This window comes from Equus quagga, chromosome 7 (assembly GCF_021613505.1).
Source record: "Equus quagga isolate Etosha38 chromosome 7, UCLA_HA_Equagga_1.0, whole genome shotgun sequence".
NCBI classification, from domain to species: domain Eukaryota; kingdom Metazoa; phylum Chordata; class Mammalia; order Perissodactyla; family Equidae; genus Equus; species Equus quagga.
In genome coordinates this window covers 72299202-72319909 of record NC_060273.1, presented here as the reverse complement: position 1 = coordinate 72319909, position 20708 = coordinate 72299202, and the positions used below count along the sequence as shown (strand labels likewise).

Below are 20708 nucleotides of genomic sequence, written 5' to 3'. Positions count from 1 at the left end.
AGCCACTATGGAAAACAGTATGGAGGTTTTGCAAATATTTAAAAATAGAAATACCATATGACCCAGCTATCCCACTCCTAGGTATTTATCCAAAGAACATGAAATCAACAATTCAAGGAGACTTATGCACCCCTTTGTTCACTGCAGCATTATTCATGATAGCCAAGATGTGGAAGCAACCCAAGAGTGCATCAACTGATGATTGGATAAAGATGTAGTATGTGTATACAATGGAATACTACTCAGCCATAAAAAAAGACAAAATTGTCCCACTCCCAACAATGTGGATGGACCTGGAGGGTATTATGTTAAACAACATAAGCCAGGCAGAGACAGACAAACACTGTATGATTTCACTCATATGTGGAAGATAAACAAATAGATGGACAAGGAGAACTGTTTAGTGGTTACTAGAGGGAAAGGGGGTGGGAGGTGGGAAGAAAGGGTGAAGGGGCACAGCTATATGGTGACTGACAAATAATAATGTACAACTGAACTTTCATAATGTTGTAAACTATCATAACCTCAATTAAAAAAAACAAAAAAGACCAGGGCCGACCCTGTGGCCATGTGGTTAAGTTCACCCACTCTGCTTCAACAGCCCAGGGTTTCGCCCATTGGGATCCTGGGCGCTCACATGGCACCGCTCATCAGGCCATGCTGAGGCGGCGTCCCACATAGCACAACCAGAGGGACCTACAGCTAGAATATACAACCATATACTGGGGGGCTTTGGGGAGAAGAAGAAGGAGGAAAAAAGAAACCTGTAATGATGTATAGGGATGGACGTTAGCTAGACTTACTGTGGTGATCATTTTGCAATATATACAAATATCGGCTCACTATGTTGTACACCTGGAACTAATATAATGGTGTATGTCAATTATATCTCAATTTTAAAAAACAAAACAAAACAAAAAAGTTTATACCACATGCTCTCTGAAATGTTCTTTCACTATAACTTCACACTATATTTCAACCAGTCAAGGTAATTTTATGCAGTTTTACATTTTGTAGTTAGATATTACAAACCTAAAGGTTAAATTAATACACATTTTGAGCCTCCTGTAATTCCCTCACCCTTTCTCGGATTCTGATCCACTCCTTAGGGTTGTGTTTCTACCTCACTTCCCTCAAGGAGATTATTGGCTAATGGAGAAATAAGAAAGGTCCATAAATAATTGTAATCACTACCACAGGCAAATAAAAAGGCAAGCAAAAGGACTCTGCATTTCCGAAGATTTCTTCAATTAGTTTGCAAAATATGCCGACGCATCCGAAGGCAAAGGAATTAAGAAAACTTTTCTATATACTTTTACTTTTTTTCCTTCCTTTCAAGCGGAACAATAAGAAAAGAAAGAACATGACATCTTTTACCTTTCTTTTTACATCTGAAAAAACAAAACCCAAGACTGGACAGGATGGCTGCTCACATCATACAGCTAGTTGGTAGCTGAACAAAGATTAAGCTCAGGATTTCTGAAGCCCAGTTTTGTGTTTTCGCACTGTGTTGCACTGGTTCACCCGCTAAAAAATGACAGTCAGGATAAGTGAACCTGGTAGCAAGACAAAGACCCTGGGAAAAGAAGAGCTGTCTACTCAAGGTACCCTCTATTTTAGAACAGCAAAACATGGCCTGAGAAATGGGAGAGAATGAAAAAGATAATCCTGAACTTTCATTTGATTTTTTTTCTTTCAAGCACAGCTATATTCATACTTTGATTAAAATATCACGCATATGGCAAGCTGGCTTCCAACACGGTCTCTAAAAAGGGAAATCCAGAAAGTGACTTTCTGAAAGTGCAAGGGCAAACATTTTATGGGTCAGAGAATGCTCCCGCCTTGGGGGTCTACTTACCACACATTCATACTGTTGAGTGGAAAGAGTACTTAAATATAATCTATATAACTCCTCAAATAAGCTGGAAAACCTCTCAATAATACCTCTGCCAATCAATCATTCACCTTGTGCCTGAACATTAGCAATTATGGATTCAGTGAGCTGAAGCCAAGAAAAAGTAAACCCAATCCCTTTATGCACCGGACTGACTAATTAGCCCGCAGCACACCACGTTATACGCCTTTTTAGATGTATGGCCTGGATTTAATGACCTGTTTGCCAAACTGAATGGCAACATCACACACACACACACACACTTGTACACACTGAAAGAGAAAAGTGACAAAAAGCTGATATTGCTTTATTACCTTTGGAAGCGTTTATGAGGACAAAGGACTGACAGAAAATGTGATGGACAGCCACAGAGGCATAAACATAGAGTTTTACAGCTGGAAGAGTCCTTCTTGCAGATAATCTAGCCCAAGAGTTTCCTTTTACTTAAAGGGAAGTAAAGAGTTTAAGAAATTTGCCTGGGTTTTACAAGTCTCTGCCTTAGTGGCATTGATTACAAAGAGAGTTTGCAGATTATTTCATACAGAGGCTGCAGTATTGATAATCACAGCACAAAGAAGGAAAACCGCCGAAGTGAAGGCAGGCGAATCAGGATCAATACTCTCATAAAATACTCAGTGACCATTTTCCCTCTGGATTTATATTTTTCCTCACTTTATGGGTCACTTTTTATTCTTTTACTCTTTTCTTTTATTAAATACAGAAAAAAATAAGGAAGGAGCCCCTTGTCTGTAACTGGAATCAATGTATCTAACATGTTTTCCAATATTTCCTGTGCACATGGCCTCATTAGATTCACATAATAGGAAGGGTTCAGACAGGAAAAAGTTTTAGAAAGCCATTCATAATTTCCTCTTCAGGATTCAACAGTCAGTCCTTACTTCAGTCTTCTTGTCTGGTTTCTAATACTTCCCAAACGAGAAAGCTTCAAGAATGCTCAACTCAGAGCACAGCAAACCGTTCATGCAGCCAACGGAACTGTCTCTGTGGTTTTGTTTTCTTTTCCTTTTAAAATCCATATTTTTCTTTATTCTCTGAAAAAAGATGCCATTAGCGGCTTGATTCTGTGTCACCGTAACATTCTTTTTTAAGGCCAGGCAAGCTACAACACCCCCTTCCCACTTTCAGGTGAGTAAACTCAATCTTCGTGAATATTCTGTTTTTCTTTGTTCACGTTCCTTGACTGAAGTTCCTAAGCAAGCTTTCTTGTACAGATTTTCACACTTGATGCTCAATTTGTAAATGTCCTTATGATAAAGGCCTCGGTGTCTCTTGGCATAATTTCAGTGCCTAAGTGCTTCCTGCTTGCTGTGCCTTTGGGATTGCGTCTTCATCTCTGTATGTTCCCCTCTCTACACCTCCACACATACACCTAACTTAGAAGAACACATCGCAGGTGTTAAAATTATTTTTAAACTTAATTTTTCTTTGTATGAAAATCATGACTACAAATCTAAAGAATACTCATTTGTATTGTTTTAATTCCAAATGTTCAAATAGATCCCTGGTTTCTAACTGAACAAGTTCACCAAGTGATGTCATAAAGAAAAAAAAAAACTTAGTAATTCACAAAAGAAATAAGCTATTTGAGTTTATCTTAAGATTCATCAATTGAGATAGGTTTGGTCAGATACTATTAAAATATATGATCTAATGTACAGTATTACAATGTGTAGTATACAGCAATAGGAAATACTAATAGATCATTCACATTCTGTTTTTATTTCTTCAGTAAAGAACAAATAAAATTCAGCTTAAATAAGACTCTATATCTTGATGGCAAATGTTAAGGCTTTCAATTTTTTTTGAGGCCATGTCCTTTGGTGTCTGAATGCTAAAGCCGTACCATTGCAATATCTGCCATGTTTTACTGTGAACTCCCTGTTTATGGACCTGCCTCCTTTGCTACTCAATAAGCCTTTTGAGAAGAGAGCCCTGATCTTTATCCCATCTACCTAGTATAAAGAAAAGCACTTAGGAACCATTCAGTAAACCATTTGTTGGCTGTTTGAATATTTCTCTTAGTTTTCTCAACTAAAGGGGTAAGGGGGTACAATAGTACTTACCTCAAAAGTGTTATGCTTGTAAAGTGTTCAGAACTTCACCTGGCACAGCAGGTGTTAATTCAGTACTGTTCCATTGCACAACCCTGGGAGGTGTCATTCACATAGTCCTCCCTGGAGCTGGGCAACTCCAGACCCCACCCTCAAAGTGTCAACTGTCATCATCATCATCACTACCAGCATCATCACCACCACCAGCATCATTATTATTAGGCCCAAGAATAGAAAGATTTCATTTCATCTAAACTACAGAGAGAGCAGCAAAAGAGTAAGAAGGTTCTTCATGTTGAGGATAAACTGTGCCTACCTCCTGAAGGGAAAATGGTCAGAATTTTAAAGAATTTCTGTCCTCTCATTTAATAACACTTGTTTAAGGTTTTCAGTACAATGAATTATTACTGAGTCACGTGGAGTTAAGCTTGGAGTTTTATCTTATTGCCACTGAGTCTAATAACTATTGTGACCTAAAACCACTGGAGGTAGACGAAAATAAGATAAATATTCATGCAAAAATCAAAACTTTTAGTTTTTAAGGAAATTAGCTATTTGAACACACAGAATATCAATTACATCATTGAGTTTTCAAAGTATTTTGTGACAGGATCTTTTTCTGAAAACTTTAGGACACCCCAAGGGTATTTTGTGTAGAGAACTTTGATCCCATCTTCCTAGCCTTTCCCTTGTCTCTACGGCTCATCACGGACACTGTGGTCATCTATGGGAATTAGTTTGGAATCTCCAACCCAGAGAGAGCAAAACTTCCATCTTCCAGAAAACCCTGCAGAGTCACTCTGGATAGTTAAAGCTTTGGGTTTGCGGATGATTTAGAAATTTTGATGACAAAACCAAATTTAAAAATATTTATCATATTTTGCTAATGAAATAAGTAAAATGCATTTTAATGAATTTGGAACACATAAAAAAGTCAATGAAGAAATTTCTTGTAAACTTACCACCCAGAATTAATTCCTGTTAATATTTTGATTTACACTATTTTGATCCTTTTTAAAAAATGTATATATGTTTGTGTAACTTTTTTCCCTTTTCACAAATTGGGATTAAATTCCATCTTTTGCTTTTTGACCTCTTTTTATTAAATTAACGGAAATATCTTGCATATTTTCCTATATCACTGAACCTTTTTCTACAACATACTGTGTAAAGGGCCTCATTGTATTCTACAGTTGGGATAAGTCAGAATTAATTTATCATATATACCTGATCTATATATAGAGACAGATAAATCAAGGTTTCAATCTTTTCTCACCCAAACTTATTCTTATCAAAACTCCTGCTATTCACTCTAAGCAAAAAGTTGAAACAAAAAAGTCTTAACTTGCATAAACTGAGCACCATGGAAACTATAAGTGCACAGAAACGATATTGCTCATAGCACTTAGTTCTAGGATTTGCGCCACTCAGTCTATTCTGCAGTTGGGGATTTCTTCTAGAAATGAAATTCCTGTAAAACTGCTGTCTCAATCTCTTTAGAGAAAAAGAAAACGTTCATAGTTTACAGAATTGTCGAAAACACAGCAGAAAATGTTTTCTTGCTTTTTCATCACTTGGAAAAAGTAGGAAAGAAAACTAGGTAATATTCTTTTATTAAAATGTACTTAAGCCCTATTTAAAATTTTGTTTTAGAAAGAGAATCCCGACTACATTGTACAAATACACATTACTCACGCATGATCTTCTAATAGTTATTGAAACACAAAATCTCCAAATCGTCTATTTGAGGACTGGGACTCATTCAACCCTTTATTTTCTTTCTTCACTGAGGAAACTGTGGTTACGTGGACTTTGTTCTTGAATGTAAATTTTAGCAGAGTGTTACCATTCTTCACTTAGAAAGAATTGGGTCTTGATTAATATTTAACAATAATTATAGCATTGAAAATACATTTGCCTTTCTGTTCATTTACTTTAATTTTCAGGAGCACAATCAAGTTTTCATCCTAAGAGGGAAGTGGGTTAGCTTATCAGTTAAGACGTGAGTTCAGAATCTAGTTCCATCAGCTATTAGTTAGATAATCTTGAGTAAGTGTTAAATTGCCTTATCTCAATCAACCTTAGTTTAGTTATGCATAAAGCGATATTATTACCTTTTTCAAAGTGTGTTGGTGCAAGGTAAGCAATGACTTTAGTGCAACACTTGATCGATATCTAGGCAGGGTAGCAAAACAAGCAAGAACCAACACAGCAACTTAATGAACAACAACAACAATGAATATTAATGTCAAATATATGTTTTGAAAGAAATTTCTTAGATATTTTTTAAACCTGAATTTGGTCCAGAGGTAGAGTGATATGCCTCAATAGTCTCTGTTAATGTAAATATTATTATATTTGACTTATCAAATGAAAGATATATCTTAGGAGGAGAAAGGTAGGACTGAATACTGATTCAAAACCATCCTTGTCAACAGGTGCATTAATAGTTTAGGTCCATTAGCTAGAAGCCATAGTGGTTACTTTCCCAAAACAAAGACTTCTGCTAGGAACTGTGGCGCTCTTTATGTATTCCATGTAAGTGTTACATGTGTTAATATTCTATTTAAATGTGGCCCTTTCCCCTTTTAAAAACTAAGTTCCTTTTGGACAGGAACCAGGGCTAATAACCAGAGTCTATGAATACTTTCTATTTTGAAGACCTTCAATTAAGCTTTTGTGATGTTAGCAATGATGACAACGATACACATACCCCCCAACTCCAAGCTCTTGGTTTATTTAGTTGTTTCCATATATAGACACAAACCCATTGACTGGATGTGAAAGAGAGGGCTCGATGGGGATAACTGGAAGACCTAGGCTACGTTAGTTCCTGAGTTAGGACTTACAGGCCAAGTCAGATCACATCATAATTCTTTGGCCCTGATTCACATCACTGATGGATCATCTGGTTGTTTGGGGCAGCATCTTCTAGAACAAAAAAATTCTGAAGTAAAGAAATCTAGTTTGAAGTCCTAGACCTATCACTTAGTGTTTAGGTGATGTTGAACACAGGGAGACACTCTAAACTTTACCCTGAGGATGATTATAAATAATGTAACATAACATAATGTAATAGAATACAATATACCATAATATATAATCTCTTCTCTACCTGTATATTTGGGAGAATTTAATCAAAGTATCCAAAGTTCTTTGTAACTTGTAAAATAAAGTATTAAATACATATTAATTGTGGAAAAATGCCTTAGCTTACTAATTATGAAGAGATAAAATGAATAATTGATTGGGCACAAGAGGAAACACTTAAAGTTGCAAATTATCCTGTTGAAATGTCACTGTGATTGCCCAAAAACCAGATCAATAGCATTACATTTCACACAGATAGTTCATTTTTATCAAATGCTCATCTGCTGGGTTATTCTTGACATTCATTTTGGCTTCTCTATTAATAAAACCTGAATGTTTCCCTGAAGAACAAAAACCATGCTTAACTGGGAAATAACATGGTGCAGTGGATGAAAACGGGCTAAACAGAGGTCAAAACTCCAACTGCCTCAAGGGCCAAAGAGTCAATGCAAATCAGTTGGGGGGCGCAGAGGGCTTGGAGGTCAAGGCAGCACGCGCTGTCGAGCACAATACCCACCCAGAGGAATACCCATTATTCAACTCCAGATGTGTTTGCCGTGAGGAGATGAGCCTAGTGATGCCATATTTTCTTATTTTCTAAGAGAAAGCAGATACTCAGATATTTTTTGAAATGTCAAAATTATAAAATTTTGGATGAAAGCGTAGTTTTAAAAATACCGTGCTGAAAACATATACTGTTATTTACAAACACTTTACACATATTTACAAACACTTCCCTGAGCTGGGTCCAGTCCACAAGGCTCCAGTTTTTAACCACTGAGCTATAAAACAAGACTTTACTTCAGTCTCAGCTCTAAAGTCACTAACTGAATGGCTTTGCCTAAGAAATTTAACCTATCTAAACTTAACTGCCCTCTTGCAAAGTGGGAAGAATAATGCCTCTGTTGTGAGAATTGCAAAAATGGACATGGATGAAAACAGTATAATAGACACATAATAGGTGCTCAAAGAATTTAGCTCTTTTTCTGGATAACTTTGAAAAAGTCAGTCATTCTGTTTTCTTCCTTTTATACTTGTTATATTCAGAGCATGTCAGATACCCTCGTTTTTAGGAGGGTCTGGACTATCCCATTTGTCGTGGGAATAAATTACTTTACTTGAATTATACAGAAACTTTGCAACTATGGATGTCGGCAATTCATCTAAAGAATAGCAATGCATTAGCAGCAAGTTTGAAACATTGTTTAGATGGACTCAAGGGAGAGTGCTTCTTTGAAAAATGACTGTCTCCTGAACAAAGTGTTTTTCCACTATTTCATCAGCTACTCTCTGTCATAAAGATCCTTTCATTAGGCAAACAATATTTGAGGATGTAAAGAATGTGGTCAGTGATAGCACCACGTGGACAGAGAGTGGGTCAGTTCTGCTTAGATTACAGTTGACTATACAGCCAAAGATCAATGTTTCAAAGCAAGAGGATTATACAAAACAAATTTAGACAGTTAATGTTTTCAAAGCACACAAACTGTTAGTGAAAGTTCAGTAAGCAAATGACTAGTGACTGATTAGAAATATTAATCCTGTCTCTTTACTACCTTCCAGGGGCCTTGACCAAGCCATTTGGGTTGGATTTCAAAAACTGTAAACAGAGTGAAAGGAGAAAAATATAAACTCATATACCTCAGTTAAAAGAGACGGGACAATCTATGTAGTCAAAACCGTCCCAATAAGAGCATCAGGACAAATCAGGCATGTTTAAGCATGCATTTAGAGACTGGGCTCTTTTAAATCTATAGAGGATAAAAATCCAAAGGTCGCCCAGTGGTGGAAGAATCAATTTCCCTGGTTGCAGGCTGATATTTCCTTTCTCTTGTTTCAGAGCCTAGCACTGCCTCCTGTGGAGCCTAAAATGTGGACAATTTAGCTAAGAAGAGAGCAAGATAGCTAAAGTGTTCCTGCTATGTAAAATTAACTAAGGGTATGGGGGTCCTTGTTACTTTATTTTTAAAAAGGTAGGGTTTATTTTTAATGATTGCTGATGTTTTAGGTATCTGGCTCAAAATACTATAAAAATCTAAATTTTGTAGATGCCTTTACTAAATGAAGTGTTTTAAAAATAAAAGTAAGTCATAATTCAAATGTTTTCCTTAATACAGCAAAAAATCAAATATTCTCTAAAAACCAAAATCCATTTTATGGTTAATTAACTACTGCTTAAATTTCTCCTTAAGAGACGCAGGAGACAGACGAGCCAGAGGAGTAGGAGTAATTCCTTCCTCTGGGTCTAGGTAACCAGAATGGAGCAGACAGTGGAGAAACCCCAATAATTCCAGAGTACCCATTTTCATAATCTGAATTATCTAGGAAATTCATTAAAAAGATATTTGGGGATCTATAGCATACATCTTCAAAACACCTAAGTCCCTCTCCCTGTCTTGTCAGTGCCACTTAGCAGAATTAGTATCTTGTGAATTTTCATGTGAATTCAGAGTGTTGATTTTTAATATAAACTCTCCAGATTGGTTATTGTTATATAAAAACTAGTTGTTTATTGCCTTGTTATTCTTTTATTTATTTATATCACTTAATTTTCTTTTTGCAAGGAAGATTGGCCCTGAGCTAACATCTGTTGCCAATCTTCCTCTTTTTGCTTGAGGAAGATTGTCGCTGAGCTAACATTTGTGCCAATCTTCCTCTATTTTACGTGGGATGCCGCCACAGCATGGCTTGAAGAGCAGTGCTAGGTCTGTGCCGGGGATCTGAACCTGCAAGTCCTTGGCCACAGAAGTAGAGTGCACGAACTTAACCACTATGCCACTGGGCCAACCCCTGTTGATTGTCTTGCTATTCTTTTAATGGTTTGTTGGTAGGCTAACACAATATCCTAGATTTTACAGAATGGCATTCATTTAAAATATTCTGTCTAGTTGTTTTCATCAGTGTTCTTATATTTAGCAAAACAATTTTTGTTTTGTAAAATATATTCAAATTAGGTATATTGGATCTATGAATAGTGTGCGGGCCTTAAATATGGATCAGTAATGACTATAGAGTGAGGACTCAGCTTGTTTTCGGAAGGTACCTCTCTCTGCAAAATGCTGCACAAGAAAGAGCCAGATAAGGAATGTGGGTGAGAAACATTTGCTTGGTTTACATTTTCCTTGTGGATATACTGGGTAGCATTTTCCAGGGGAACATTTCCAGTTCGGAACAGAAGGCATGATGAAAATATCACCCTCTCTTCTCAAGCACATGCTCACTAGACTTTTTAGAGTCATAATGATCTCAGCAAAATTTCCTTCTTGAAAATAAAACCCATGAATTGTTTTCTGACCAGATAGTGTCAACTAAACTTAGTCAGATTTGGTTTTCTATGTACATTTTCTATGTGCATTTAGCAGCTGGACTCCAGAATTTCAAGCATTGCAGTAAATGATCTTGATTTAGATGTCAAACAAAGAAAGGGGATAAAACTTTTTCCTCATACTTAAGTTTCAGTGTATCAGCAAGTTAGGCACCTACAACAATGGCTGTTCCCAAAGGTTTGAAGACATTTCTCTGTATTTGCCCTGGATATGCCTCTCTTCCAAGTCACTCTTTCTATATTTCATTGGAAAACTTTCATGAAAGCAAGATGCTGCCTTAATTTATCTTTTGAGTAAGGTTATTGCCTCCATTTTTGTTTCAGCTTAATTTTTGGATATAGATATGAAGGAATGATTTGTTTACGATTAGTGAATTTAGGAAGAATGGATTTCTAGACCGGTAAGATAGCTATGAGTGTGTACCACGTAATTTGATGCTAACAATAATTAAATTACTAATTTGTTTTAACAAATTACAGTGAATTCAAAGATATTCCCTTAATGGTTTCACTATTTCTGACTTGCAATACACTTTTTAAAGGGAATAAAAGGAGCCACAGAAATGTTCACAGCTTTTCTTGTTTATGTCATAGCATGTAGTGAACGATTTTTAATGATGGATTTTTAAATGTTGTGATTTGTTACCTTTAAGAATTTGCTTCTCTTTTATCAAAATATAAAAATCCTGAGAATATCACATGTACGAATATAATCCATTTTGTTTTTACAGCCAAAACAAAAGGATGAGAATTACAGTCTAAAGAACTACTAGTGGAAAGCTCTTCTATGGTCTTAGACCAGAGGTCCTTCAGGAGACCATCCATCCATTCAGTCAGTCAACCAGTATTTACTGAGCATATATGCTGTGCCAAGGCATTTGTTATTAATTAACAGGTTCATTTTCTGCCCTCATAGAGTTTACAATCTAGTGAAGGGTAGGGACAACCAAGTAAGCAAATAAATAGCTCTATAATTACAACTTCGATAAATGCTATGACGGAAACACACAGGGTGCAGAGAGTAATAGTGGGGGTGTACTTAAGAAAATCTCTTCATGGAGTTATAGCTAAAGCTCAAACTTAGAGGATACAAAGAATCCAACTATTTATTTTTTTAAAAAAGGAAGAGTCAGATGATTGGTCTTTCATTTTAAAACTATATACAGGTTTAAGGAATACACAGATGCCAAAAATATATCTTAGTTTAGTCTGAGAAGTCACATTCTTTAAAAATGTTTCCATAAAGGATTTGAGTTGGTCACAGAGGTGAGGACTGTGGATGCCACTAATACTAAGGAAAAATAATAAGAATCTGAAACAGATTTGTATTTGTTTTTTAAGTGCTGCTTGCGCATGCACCTGGTGAAACTCCTAGTGATTCAAACAGGGATTTCACTGATTTGGGCTTCAATCTCATTCGTTATCAGCAGACAAGAGATGACCGAGGTTAATTCAACACCCATTGTGAAACGCTGTGGCAGGTTGGGGTAAGAGATCTCATATTTCCTGAAAATAATGCTTGACTCACAGCTGCTGTAAATCAAGCAGAATCCACCTGCGTCATGAGAAGTTTAAAAGCAAAGTGTACAGACCCCCAGGAGGGGCAAAAATGACTTGAATCATCAAGAAAAATGCACACGGAGACTAAAAGTTTAATGAAGACATAGTTCATTTACCTGCAAAGATGGCCACCTTATATATAGTAAAAGAACTACAAAACAATGCGTAGAATATGGTTGCATTTATGAAAGCGTATGTCAGAGTGTGTTTACATCGGCATATAGAAAAAAACCTAGAAGGAAATATTCCAAAATGCTAAGAGTAATTATTTCTCGTTGGTCAGCTTATGGGTGATTTTCTTTGTATACATTTCTGTATTATTCTTTTTTTTCCTCACAGGGAGGATGTATTTTTTAAATGTGAAAAAAGCCTTTAAAAGATAAAATTTAATTGCATTCGTGAATATTGATTTAAAGCAGAATGTCTTTAGTGTGACAGGTCTCACTTGTACTGCAAGATAGCTAATTATAAAAGACACTTCCTAAATGTAGAATGATAATTCACATGGCATGATTTGCTGTTTGGCTAACACTGAACTACCAGTCAGATAAAGTATGTGCCCGGGCTTTAGCAAAGAAAGGGAGACACCCAAAAATTAGAATATTTTGAAGAAAAGTATTTGACACTGATAGTTCAGAAAAGTCTAAGAGTATCTGTCCAGGGGAAATATCAGATAGTTGTTGAACTGATACACTTATTTATGATTTAATATCATTTTTATTTGTAAGAATGCTTAGGTGGAGAGATGCTTAGGACACAGAGGTAGGAGGTATGGCTAAGTTTTTTTCAAGGTACAGGACCTATAGAAATCTTAATTTGGTCCTAAGCATAGAAAAAATTATGATAGCTCCCAACCTGCATGTCATTAAAAATAAAAACAATACTTAGCCATAAAATAAGCACAAATCAGTCCAACAAAGTTTGGATTTTTCCCCAGGCAAATGCTTCTATGCTTTTCTGAAATATCAAGAATCCCAGATCTTTTCCAAAATAGTTTTTGTGTGCACCATTTTTTTTTGGCTGATATCCAAAGCATACACTTAGTCTATTTGGCAATTCACTATGACTAAAGAGCAAATCATGGCATACAAAACAGTCGACAAAAATTCAAATAAAAATGAGCCATATTCAACACAGATTTACTATATTTGATATTTTAAAATTCAAATCAGCAAGATAATTTGTTAAATTTTCTAATATGGCAGATTTGGGCTCATGAGATTCAGAATCCAGGCCTGGTTGGATCATTTACTAAACTTAAACTTGGATAAGTCTAACCTCTCTAAGCCTGTTTCCACTTATTTAAAATAATTATGATAACAATAGCTTTACTGGCATGATAGAATTTGGGGGAATATAAGATGAAACATAAAGAATGTAAAATGACTTTAAAAACTACAAAAGATTATATTAATTTAAGGTGTAAATGATGGTACTAATTACAACTATATTGTTTTCATCATTAACGATCTCATGTGTGTATATCTTATACTCCCCACGGAAATTTTATGTTGCTTGCATATGCAAATTGTCTAGTCCTACAAGAGCTCTACAAACAGTTGTTTTCCAATTGATTAATTCATCTAGTTTGAAAACATGTTTTCACTTGGTAAAATAATATAGTTGGGATGTGCAATCAGGGGGAATTGCAAATGACCTCTCAGAGTAATACTCAAGTATAAATCTAGTTTATTTATTTCAGTGAAAACCAACTGTTGAGTTATTTATGTTGAAACTTCCATCACAAATCTGGTTTTCTTTTAGGCTCCAACCATGGAAAACAAAGCACTAATCTTTCTATGAACCTATGAGAAATGCAGAAAACAGTTTTAACCCTCCAGATATTTTCTAAGTCATCCTGGTGGATGAAGCATGTACATAAAATTGAAATATTTTCTGAAGTCACTTGAAGAACTAAGAAATATCCCATCACAAAGTTAGAAATTAGACAATGGGTATTTTACTCCAATTAAACAAGTTTTACTAAAGTGTAAACACCAGTCCAAATATTTAATATTCCAACAAGAATGACATTTTCAAGTTAGTGTTTGAGAAAAAAGTAATTAATAAAATGTTTCTTGTTAAACAGCATATTTAAAATAAACAATTATTTTAAACCAGTGGAAACAGGCTTAAAGATACATTGTATGTATCTTTCATACATTTTGCTTTTTCTTACATCACCTTGATGACTCTTGAATTATTTTGTATCTGGACTCCACTAAACTCCATTTCACTTTTCAAAATTAGCCATACAAAAAGGAATAATTTTAATATGGCTAGTAGGCATCACATTCCATATAGTTGCTGAGAAAGGACTCTTATGAAGAGGCCTGTGTTCAGTACTCCACATCCTGACAAGATGACATATAAATTTCTCCAAGCAGATGGTCAATTGATTTCTTTAAAATTATCCACATTCTGTAATTTAGAGGCCCATTACAAAATGGAGTCTTACTGTTATAGGGTTAGAAGAACCTGATGTTAAACAACTAAATCACATTCTTAAACAGACAATTTACTCTAGAAAAAGCTAGAGAAGTTCTTGAGAAAGAATCTAGTCCATCCCAAATAAATGCATGTCTAGGTCATACTTTTGGAGGTTTTGATGAAAGAAGATTGCACTGCCTGGTCTGTTTACCCAGTTGACAACTCAAATTTGCTATCAGGAAGTTCCACGTTTCGTATTTCTAATCTTCATTCTTCTTAAAAAAGGTGAAGCCTGTTGACCATATTTTAGGTTCCAACATGTAAAAACCTTCAGCTCTTCTGAAGCAAATGATTATCATCTCTCAGTTTTCTCTTCTCCAAATGAAATAATCCTAGTTTGCTTATCTTTTCTTGGAGAGTTCAACTTGTAGTCCTTTAAACACACTTTACTTTTCTGCAGCCTCTCAGCAAAGGCCATATAATTGTCTCAAGCTGTGGGATCAAAAACTAGACCTGTATTCCCATCAAAGTCTAACCACTTAGCTGAAACATGCTACTGATAGTTCTGTGCCCATGGCCTACAGTGATTTGCCTCTGCTCTAATTGTACCAACTTCACCTATAAAACCACATCCCAGTGAAAACTTAACACAAAGGAAATAAAACAAAGTCCCAAGATATCTGTTTTCATTGCATGAAACAGTGTCAACTACAATGTGTCTTCATTTTCAAAGCTTACTGTACAATATATCTGAAATTTTAACTTTTGGAAGTCAAAAGTTATCATCAAAAGATTCAGGACACAGTGTGTTAGCAAAATTTTGAAATAACATACAAGCTCAGTACCTCTTTCTGTGCTCTACTTTAAGTAGTTGTTATAATTAGGCACACGGAAGCATGACTTTACAGAGTTGGGACTCTGTATAATATACGACATGCCATGAGCATATTAAATCCATTCTTCCCATTAAGTCGCTGAAAAGCTTTCCCATATATAAACTAAACAAGCCATTTATTCTCAGAGAAATTAAACTATAAATCTGATTGAAATGCATGCAAAAATTTTAAATGAAGGGGGCAGTGTGTAAAATAAAATGCAAGCTTAAAACAAAAAATACTGTTATTTTACATCGTAAAACCTATTTGCACTGACAATGATATTGTTAGAGAAGAGATAGATGGATAAAGCTGGTCCATGTGATGAATATAATGTTCCTAACACACTTTTACATGTAGGGATTTTTCTGGCTTTAATTCAATGAAATCCATTATCCTGGGTGGTAATGGAGCCCTGCACCCTACTCATCTCAGGCATCTTTAGTCTCCTGAGCTGCCTTAAAGCCTTGACATAATAAAAGGTCAGGCAGCCCCAGTAAGCATTTGCAAACTACAATAGCTCCTCATTTCAGCTACAAGCCACACACATTCTTGTTCTAAGCTTTGCTCACTCTCTTGCTCCATTTCATTGTATAAGGAGGCTAATTTGGAAATGGCTAGGGTACTTGGGAACACCTAGATTTTCAAAACAATCCCACTTTCCTACTTAACCACCTAAAGAAGTAGACCCCTAATACAACATTTGAGAGGACTGTAAAATGGTGCCTGGGTACTGAAGGAATGAACAGCAAACATCAGCACTATTAAATAAAATGAATGCATTTCACCTGCCAGCTCGTCTGTGCTTCCTGGGACACAAGGTCCAAACATGAAAGGGTTGGGGTAGAATGTCAAGAAAACTGATTTGTTTCAACATTCATTTGGCAAGATGCTGGGCACAAAAAATACCACAAGCCACCTCCCTTTCCCATCAGTGTAAATTCAGGGCTCTCAAATCACCCCCCACAAACCCAATCAAAAATAAAGAAAAGAGGCAGGCTATGAATTCACATCTAGGGCTATGATATAGATTAAATGACACGCATCTGTCCTAATTGGTCACAACGAAACTAAGGGACAATAACAAGAATAAATCTCACATTAATCCAAATGAAGCCAATGAATAGTAATACAAACCAGAAGCATAGTTTCAAAAATATGCAATTACCTCCAAGCATGCAAGGGCATTTATAACCCATAAAAATGATTGCAAAGCACATTCTGCATATAGATACGTTTCATAAATGCATTATAAGTGCTAAGTAACGTGTATATATGATACGCTTATCCATAGGTATACATTTATATGTTCACAATAAAATCTATGCACTAAAAATGAAACTCTGTATCTTGCAAATGGTATCTCAACAAGAGTATATTAGAATATGAAAACAGAACGCAAAATTCTGGGGCAACCTTTTCTTAGCAATGAAGGAAATAAGCAAAACCACCTTATAATCAGGCCGGAAAGCTTATGAGGCACCAAATGTGTTTTTGAGGAAGGCCCAACCCTATATGTGAGCGCTGCAAATGAAATGATTCCTTTCAATAACACCCATTTCTTGTTAGCTCTTTTTCCACCCAGTTCTGTTGCCAAGCTTGTAAGGAAAAGCAAGTGGCTCAGTCTGCATTCTGAGCCAGTTCAAGATAAAATCAGAACACCATTTCTTTTTTTTTTAACACAAGCAGATGCCTTCTTACTTCTCTCCCTGGCAACCTTCCTCTCCCTCCATCCCCATCTCTGTCTCCACATCATTCTGTCCTGCTCTGAGGGAGTCATTGTTCAAGTGCAGGCCATAAATGTATACACAGGTCATTGAATAGCCAGCTAAACCAAGAAGACAGCCCCGCCGTCTCCTACTTACCGTGCTGAGACCCGGAGAAGCTGTTGAAAGGAGGGAGAGATGCAAACTGAATCCATTTTCCTTGTGACCGAGTCGGATGCAGCCTCCGAACCCAACATCAGCAGCGGCTGCTGGGATTTTTTTCCCTCCCTCTCTGGTTGGCGATGGTGCGAATAGGAACCACCCTTCCAGCTCCACTAGAGTATCAGCAGTCGAGGAGGCAGAAGCAGCAGCATCACCACTTGGCCTCCTCCCTCTCGGAGGATGGGGTGAGCTCAGAAGCAGCCAGGAACTTGCAGCAGACACCTCCTCTGGCTCCTCCTCTCCCGCCCCCTCCCCCACGGCCCCACCCCTGCTGCGGTAGAGGCTGCCTGCCCCGGCAGCTGCTGGTTGTCATGGTAATGACCAATGGTAGGCGACCAGACTAAGGGGGAGGGGAGATGGATGAAAGGAGCTGCAGGGTCTGGACGAGAGTGAATTTGTCCTGCTGCCTTCTGGGATGCTCTTGGTCTACCCTACCGCGCGCTCAGGTCTTTAAAAATGGGGCAAAGGTGTACAGGCAAGGGAAGAGATTAATTTAAATTTAATTGAAATCTAGACTGAAACATATAAAATAGCTTAGTTATTTTTCTCATTTTCTGCGGTTTTCCAATAAAATATTAAATTTGCCATCAGAAAAAATAATGACAAATGTGGAGAAAATTATGTCGTATAATAGGAGATTATTATTATTTTGATTGTTTCTCCTTTGTGGCGTCTTTAACACGATGCCACTCAAGGTGTTAAAAGCAAGGTGAGTGGCTGGACTGTGTAATGAAATAAGTCTGTTCTATTCCTTGGCACTCCTCTCTGTTCTTCTCAGGTGAGTCACTTGGTCTCACTGTTTTCCCAGCTCCGGCTCTTAGAAGAGGACCTGGAGGTATTTGGTACTCCCCTGTGGAAACGGAAGTTGGAACAGAGGAAACAGAGGAAACAGAAATTCCTTGAGCAACCACAATTCTCGGTAGCACCAGTTGGTGGATGGTTCCAAACCCTTTCAGTGTCAAACTCCTGGAGTGTTCCATTTCCTGAGGGAAATTCTATGCCATTTTCATGGATGTTCTTGGAGTTCCCAGCCAGTGTAGGTAGGAAAAAAGGAAGTGAAATCAGTAGTATTGAGTCCTAGGTAAATTCTATTTCTAACTATAAATTATAGATGACACTAGTATTTATCTCATGCAGTAGTTGTAAAGAGTGAATGAGATAAGGCACTAAAAGCACTTGGCATGTAGTAAGCATACAATAGCTGTTTACTATTATTACTATTAGGAGGAGGAGTACATTGTAGCCGCTTCTCAATCCAAGGGATTGAGGGAATTGCACAACAATTTCAGAAAAGGGAAAAAATTAAGGTAAGAAAACACTACATAATAATTGTGATGAAGATGATGATGGCGAAGAAAGGGATGCCCTGAGAGATTAAAAGTTCTCTAAAATGTGACCATTGATGATGTTGTAAGTCTTAAAGGAGTTAGAGAAATTTCACAGATAATAAATGGCAGAGCCAGAATGGAAAGTCTGACTCTTCTAACACTAACATTTGCTCTCCTAACCATTACAGTTTTCTGCCGCTCCTCCATGGAATGGAGATACTCCATTGTTAACCCATAGGGTTATTTATAGGTTCAAATGGGATTAGTACAAGTTTCAGAGTCAGACAGCCTGGGGTCGATTTCTGGGGCCATTATTTACTATAGATATGATTTGGGACACATAATTAACTTCCCTGAACCTATGTTTTTGGAAATAATCATAGAACCTCACAGGGTCATTGTGAGAATGAAATAGAATGATGTCTAGCATATAGTAAGTGTTATCTATAATTATTTGTAACTCATTCTTAAGTAATTAATATTAAATTGTAAGAGGACTTTTTCCTGCGTAGGCTCACGCTTGATGCCAGGGCCTTACTCTAACAAAACTCACTTGAAGGTAATTAGGTGGTGAGGAAAGGGTCGCAGCTCATCTGCAGCCTTGGCATGGCCTCCTGGTCCTCTCCAAGGGAAAGCCTGCATCCTGCTCTGTGTGGATAACGGCCCTGCCTCCCTGAACAGTCACACAGTCTGCACACACTTCCACATCAGCTTCGCCTAAATGTAGTCAGGTAACATAAAGGAATAGGTGTGATGATCTCGCTTCTTTTTGTATTCTTCTCCATATTTCATCTTCGGCTGTCTCCACAGAGGTGATACGTAAGCAAGCAGAAGAAAGCTGCAGGTTGTAGAAGCTCAGACATGTTTAGGTGACAGAATCCTTCCCACTGGCCTTGTGAGGGAGCATTTCATCTTTAGCATCAAGAGCTGACTTGGTTGGGGTGAGTGATTCTAGTTTTCTCTCCTCCCATCAACGCAAGCAGAATCAATTGGGGGAGAGAAAGTTGTCTGGTGTTCCCTATTTGAACAATTCCCCAATTTAACCATTCAAATACTACTGTCCCATATTTTGCTTTTTCCATGCAGCATTGTTATCATTATTTAATAATAGTTTTCTTTAGATATTTACTTTACTTATGTAGTATTTATTTTTGTTTACTTTAATTATTGGTTATTTGTTTCCTTTAAAATGAAATTCGTCTCTGGCTTCAGCAGAACATAAATGAAAGTTGGTATGGTAAAGAGAGTATCCTCAGAGAAAGGAACTTAAAGCAAAATCATACATTTTTTTAGTATAACAGATACTTCAACTTTATTTGGAATAATTTTTAATTTTATAATTTCATTCCTTCTCTTCATTGCCATCCCCTCTCTTACTATCTCTATTTTTCCATAGTATGTATTGTCTTCTAATATACTGTGTTATTTATTTGCACTTAAAATTTTTTTTTATAATTTTTAAATTTTTTTTTCTCTTCTTCTCCCCAAAGCCCCCCAGTACATAGTTGTATATTCTAGTTGTGAGTGCCTCTGGTTGTGCTATGTGGGACGCTGCCTCAGCATGGCTTGATGAGCAGTGCCATGTCTGTGCCCAGGGTCTGAACCTGTAAAATCCTGGGCTGCTGAAGTGGAGCACTTGAACTTAACCACTCCGCCACAGGGTGGACCCTGCACTTTACAATTTTTTTTAATTTGTTTCTCCCCACTAGAATGTAAACTATGAAAGGGCAGAGATTTTTGTTTGTTTGTCTCTGTATTTGTGAACAGTGCTGACCCATATGAGGTGCTCAATAAATATTTGTTGAATGAATAAGTCGGTAAATAAATAAAATAACTTCTGCCTTGAATCACGGCTGTATAAGTTATTACTATAATATTATTTGCCTATTTATATTTTTTGATATCTCTCAAAATTAAAAAGATGATTACAATAATTATCTTATTGGCATACATGCACATTAGGATAATATCCATCTAAAACATATTTTAAATATACATAGCTATTAAAATGAAAATGTTTGTCCATGCATATTCAAAGTCATCTAGCATATCACCAGTGGTATGCATAACGTTCTTTGGAAATACTGATGTTGTTCTAAGAGCATCTTCTCCAGTAGTACTAATAGTGACCAGACTTTCTCCCTCTCCCAGGACCTTTCCAACTTTGACTTCTGAATTCTGTGAGATGTCTGAAAAAGCACAGTAT

General features: G+C 36.7%; 1 protein-coding gene across 5 annotated transcripts in view; it reads right to left on the bottom strand.

Moving 5' to 3' along the window:
- The window catches only part of JAKMIP2 (janus kinase and microtubule interacting protein 2), a 146832-nt gene extending 129517 nt beyond the window's left edge, over positions 1-17315 (bottom strand). For all 5 annotated transcript variants that reach the window (XM_046667300.1, XM_046667305.1, XM_046667303.1 and 2 more), the window contains exon 1: positions 17112-17315. The gene's annotated coding sequence lies outside the window, so the exon portion shown is untranslated. The remainder of the gene's footprint in view (positions 1-17111) is intronic.
- Between the last annotated feature and the right edge of the window lie 3393 nt (positions 17316-20708).